Source organism: Eupeodes corollae, chromosome 2, assembly GCF_945859685.1.
Source record: "Eupeodes corollae chromosome 2, idEupCoro1.1, whole genome shotgun sequence".
NCBI classification, from domain to species: Eukaryota; Metazoa; Arthropoda; class Insecta; order Diptera; family Syrphidae; genus Eupeodes; species Eupeodes corollae.
Window position 1 is genome coordinate 95,098,197 of NC_079148.1, and position 6,164 is coordinate 95,104,360.

Consider the following 6,164-nt stretch of genomic DNA (forward strand, 5'->3'; position numbering starts at 1 on the left):
TAATTGACTTAAATCTTATAAGGCATGGCCAGAGGGGCCGTCAACCAGATGATAGCTTTGCTTACTGTTTTTATTTGAATTTTGTAAAATAAATGATTTTTAATTTTAAATTTAAAAGCTTTCACTTATTATTTTTCTTATATAGGTTACTGCTATTTTAATAAATTGTGCCAGTTTTTCCCATTTAAAATCGCCGGAAGATCAACTTCTTCTAAAATATTTGGACATCTTGCGATGAAACGAACTATTGCACATGAAGCAAATCAGAGCTAAGCCGTTGCGGTGCGGTAAGAAGTTTAAAGATTCTCCTCTTGCTCGGAACGGGAAAGATATTTGTTGACAGCTAAAATTGTCATTGAAATAGTTGTATTGTCCTAAATCATATTGGAGCTATTCAAAGCTCTGTGAAGTGAGCTTCTCGCCTTCTCTATGTTGTCTTCCCTTGCCTTGTAATGGAGGCTTTCCATTAAATTACAGAGAAAAGGTTTCCACTCTGTAACATTTTCCAAAGTCAAGCTGAAAGGTATTTCGCGCGAGTCTGCTAAATTTGTCCATTCTTCAAACCATGAACTTTGGGACCTTATGGCTGATACTGCAATCTTCCTAGCTATTTTATCGGTGTGGCTGTTCATCAGTTTAACAATGTAATTGAAATATAATCTAGGTGATTTTAGATACAGTGGTGATAACCCAGTTTCGATAAGAAGCATACCTATAGTTTGGTGTTGTGTCCGGTAGACAAAACTTTGGTTTAAAAAGAATAGGAGGAGTTTTTCAGATGTCTCCGAAGGGCGCCAACCGATAGCTTTTTCTCAAGGTGCTTTTCGGAATTCAGATTGCTCGTTACAGTAAAACCAAGGTACATTTTCGATTAAATCTTCACCATAGTACCATTTTTCATTTGGAGCCAAAGGTACAGTTCCTTTCTGAAAGACCATCGTTCTGGATTTGTTGAGATTTACAGTAAGGTTCCACTTAAAGCAGTAATCCCTTAATTTATTGATCTTTAGCTGAAGCGACTCCTGTGATTCCGATAGCAGAACTAGGTCGTCTGCATGCATAAGTATTTTAATATAGGGAACCCATCGATTGTTATGCCACATGGCAATTCATTATTCAAATCTTGAATGTAAAGGCAAAATAGTGAGGGGCTGAAATTACAACCTTGTTTCAATCCAAAACCACTCTGACAAATTTTGTCCATCCCATACTGTATAGCTTGTTTCTTTGTAGAAGTTTTCAATCAACCTTCCAAAAGACATATCCCGGACAGAAAATGTCACGAAAACTTAAATTAGTTTATGATTCTCTTTTCCGGTTAAGCTTGTAGGCAAACCAAGAAGGATTTATATTTTTATTAGAGTGTTTTTGATCCCGTTTGTCGATTTGTTTTGCTTTAACAAAATATTCATTACAATATTTTCTGTGAGATATGAGTCAATATCTTTCTTTATTCTCCTAATACTTGAGTCGGAAACCATCTCTTATCAGATTTTTGTTGTTTTTGTAGGTTTTCGTGTTTTTTTTAAAGTTGTCAGTTGAATTTTTCTAAAAGATTAACTAAAACAACCAAAAATATTTTGTTTATGACGAAATATATAGTTTGATTTCAAAATCTATTATCGTTAGCGAGATCGATAAACGGAAATGTCGAAATCAATATTTTCTATAAGAAGAAAATAGTTTTAAGATGATTTTTAATTTTTGAAAAGATATTTAAATTGAAATCAAGTTTTACCAGGTTAAAGTAATGTCTATGTTTTGTAAAAAAACGGTTCAACAACAACAATTCGATTCTTCTCAAAATTTACTCAAAAACGTTATTTTTTGTTGCACATAATTATTTTGTTTGTATTCGAAGTGACAATTATTTTTGCTCAATTTGTTTGATTTATCAAAAATCGATATTTCTTTTTTTAAAAATTGTATTAGGTTGGTATCACGTCACAAAATTAAAAAAGAGGCTGGGATGCGACCCACACTGGTAACTTCCCATCCCCTCTGTCAATTTGTCTTGTTGAAAAGTTTAAAGGTTTTCGTGTTGTGTTAAAAAAGTTGTCAGTTGAATTATTATTCTTAAAAAATTTAAAACTACCAACAATATTTTGCATATGATGAAATAGTTTCATTTCAAAATGTATTTTTATAAACGGGATTTTTAGTAGAAAACCAATTTTTAAAAATTTTAGTTTTAGCATATCTTAAAAGTTTTCATTTCAGTTTCATTTAATTTGGGAGATATCGAGAACCGAACATCAATTTTTACCAAATTTGCGTACTATTTTTTGTAGATTTGATTTTTTTTTAAGAAAAAGCAAACTGTTGGATTCTTATAATAAAATTACTGAATATCGAAAACAATATTTTCTGTGAGATAAAATTTGTTTGAAGCCAATATTTTTAATTTTTGAAAAGACATTTGAGTCGAAAATAAATGTTTAAGAACTTCTATATTAAGTATTTTTGGTTTCTTATTTTTTGTTAAAAAAAAACTCTCGATTCGATTTTTCTCAAAATTTGACCGAATGTTGAAAACAATATTTTTTTTGAAAAGGTATTTTAGTTAAAAATCATTTTTACCAACTTTTAATAATGTTTTTTTTTTCAGGTTTTTATTTTCTATAAGAAAACTATCAATTAGATTTTTCTTAAAATTCTACCAGATGTAAAAAAAGTTTTTTTTCTCGTTGCATACAATTATTTTGGAGATAAAATTATTTTTTGTTTATTAAATATTCGAGGTGACAAATATTTTTTTTCAGTTCTATTGATTTATAAAACAAACTGTTAAAAGGATTTTTTCCAACAATATATATGTTTGGTATCACGTTACAATATAAATATAATATACAATTTAATTCAAGATTCTAGCGATATTGGTTCATGAGATATTTAGAGTTAACCAAAATGTTCACCTTTTTTTTTAATTTCTTCATCTTTCTGCATAATCATCTGTATAACAAAATTTATTTGGAGTCGATATTTTTATTGGTTTTTGAACTATGGACGACGAAAAAACTTCACAAAGGTACGGACGTACGAACGTACGTATAGAGGCACGCACAGACATCTCTCTAAAAACTTTTTATTTCGACTTAAGGGACCTTTTATTTCTACTTTTTCATTTTACAATTACAATAACTTTCTATGGGAAGTTCATAATTTACTTATTTTACGAAAGAACTTTACAATTTGAAATCAGTTTTCAGACTCTTTCAAATCAGTTGTTCCGCTCATACCCAAATATTCCAGGAATTTATGAATAACTTTTTGGACATTGCAACTGCTTTCGATCAGCTGTTTTTTCACAACTAAGCCCCTTACCAAAACGTATCAGGATACCGTATCTGTCTGAGATTGAACGCAGCCAATGGATTTGTATTTAAATGTTAAGATTAAGGTTTGCCATTACCAAGCAACTAAATTCTTTTCATGACATTTTTGTCTATGTTTTCTCCCGAATAGCATCTTTAAGGCCTTGAATTACTTGTGGAGCAATTGCGTTGACTTTTTTCAAGTAGGAAATTCAAGGAAAAACCCTTAAGGCATTTAATCACAAGGTCTCAGTTGCTGATTTTGTTTAAAAAACTACACTTGTGTATACTTTAAGTAAAATTTGTAGTTAAGTTAAAATCCATTTTTTGTTTTAGAGAGTAAGTTGAAATTAAAAGTGTTTACATTGAAAGATTTCTATAATTTTTGTTAAACATTTGTTTTCGGTCGTTTTATGCAGTTTTCTAAGAGTCTTAGGCAGTATAGGCATAATATTAGCGATAGCAGTGATTATTATTATAAACTGATTTTTTTCAGATGGTTGTTTTCAAGAAGAAATAAAACTCAAAAGTTAAAGGTTATGGCCAAGACCTTACCTTTTTATAATAAACACATGTCACTATGTTTTAAAAATAATTTCGGGCAAGTGGCCGCCGTGGCTGGATTGAAAATATTCCAACCGAGAGGCCCAATTACTGCAATCTCCTTTCTGCGTAGACAAGCGACTCCACAAAATATATCTAGTGAATTTAAACTACGTGAGCTTGAAGGCCAAGCAAAATTTCTCAAATTACCGAATCTGCAGGACGATTATGTCGACCGAGTATTGGGCACAACGCATGATGTGCCACGCGATCCGAATCATTATTTTTCTAATAAATTTGCACAATTTGTAGGCGTTGCGTTGTTCAGCAGTAAGTTTATTCAGTATGAAATGACAAACTAAAATGAGAATAAATTAATTGGCAGCTGTCAAAAATTTTAACTCCGAAAAAAAAGATCGTCATATTAAAAACTACACGTCTAAAAAAACAGCTTTTCTATTTTTGAAAATCGAAGAAGAGTATATCGTCCGCCTATGAATTGAAATATTCCTGAATATTTTTTATTCAACGAGTGATTTCGTGTGATTTCAGTCAACACAGAAAGATTGTATGCTATTCCTATTGACTCTAGCGATCTCTGCAATATAATGAGAATGACTTAAAGTTTACATGGTGAAAAAGTAATTTTGTAAAATTTTCTTTGTCATTTTTTTTCAAATGTTTGTGACACAATACATCAAAATGGGGCTTCTCCCCAAAAATAACCCATTGGCTATACACTTGACCGCTCTGGACACGATGGTAAATCTAAATAAGCTCATCAAAGTCCAGCGGTCAGCAGGTATGTGCAGTGCATCACAGAAGCACTTCGCTCAACACCAACCGCAGCACTGCAAGTGCTTTTAAAACCTAACACCTCTTGACATCTTCTCCAAAATGGTGGCAGCCAACTCATGTGTGAGGCTTAGAGCCACCTCTCAATGGAACAGTAACAATACTGGACATACTACTATTCTAGACAATTTCAGATCTATCCCAGATCGCTTAGACTATAACACCCCAAAAATGGTATTCGGAAAAAGCTTCCCTTCAAGATCCTCCTGGGAAGAAGAGAGACCATACAGACTATACAGACGGTTCAAAGATCGATTACGGAGTAGGAAGTGGTATCTATTTGGAACAACTGAATCTCAGTCTATCATACAGACTTCCCAATCAATGTAGTGTATTCCAGGCAGAAGTAATGGAGATTAAAGAAGCACTATCCTGGCTCAAAGAAAACGTTATATCTTGTAAGGATATACGAATCTTCTCAGACAGCCAAGCCGCTCTTAAATCTCTCGCGTCTGTCTCCACAAACTCTCAAACAGTCCCCGATTATCGATCACCTCTGAATGAGATGACGGAACAGTTTAATATTCACCTCATTTGGGTGTCGGGCCACAGAGACATTCCAGGAAATTGCAAAGCCGATGAGCTCGCCAAAAACGGAACACTTCTGCCTAATGTTAGACAAAAACATAACATAGGAACACCACTTGCTACATGCAAATATCTTCTTAAGCAATATGCTCTAGAAACAACAAATGCTAGATGGTCACAAAGTACTACCTGCCTAGCAACCAAGCAAATATGGCCAAATATTGACTTAAAACGGTCAAAAAGCTTGATATCACTGAGCAGACAAAGTATAAGCTCTACAATTGGAGTAATAACGGGACACTGCCTCATAGGAAGACATCTTCTAAGGCTAGGGGTCTACACAAATGACTTCTGTAGAAGCTGTGTGGACGAGGAGGAAGAGGAAACAGTCCAACACCTTCTATGTACATGTCCAGCAGAAGGAATAACTTTCTCGGTAATCCCCTCTTGTTTAAGTTCATTATTCTCCCATGAGTTACCTCATAAGTGGTTTCACAATGGACCCTTGAGGTCTAGGTGAGTCAATGACGTCTGGACAGCCACTCCAACCAAATATTGGGGTTTTGAAAACAGAAAACCATTTTATAACTCTAAAATGACATGCTAAAAAATGAAGTGTCACATATTTTTGTAAGGCCACTTTCCATCCACAAAAATAAATCTACATCTACGTATGTAATATGAATGTCAATGCAACCTTTCTAGACCTTATCTTGCAATTCAAAAATGTTTTTGTTGTACTTGATAAAAATGATTGTATTAAAGTTACCTAAAACATTACCACAAACTGTGTTCCTCAGAACATAATATGTGTATATGTAAACACTTAAATAATGTTGTTGTGGTCAGTTTAGCCCCTAAAACACCATGTTCGTATTATTGCCTGGTAATTTTCAATGTGAACTAAGCTGGAGATGACATTAA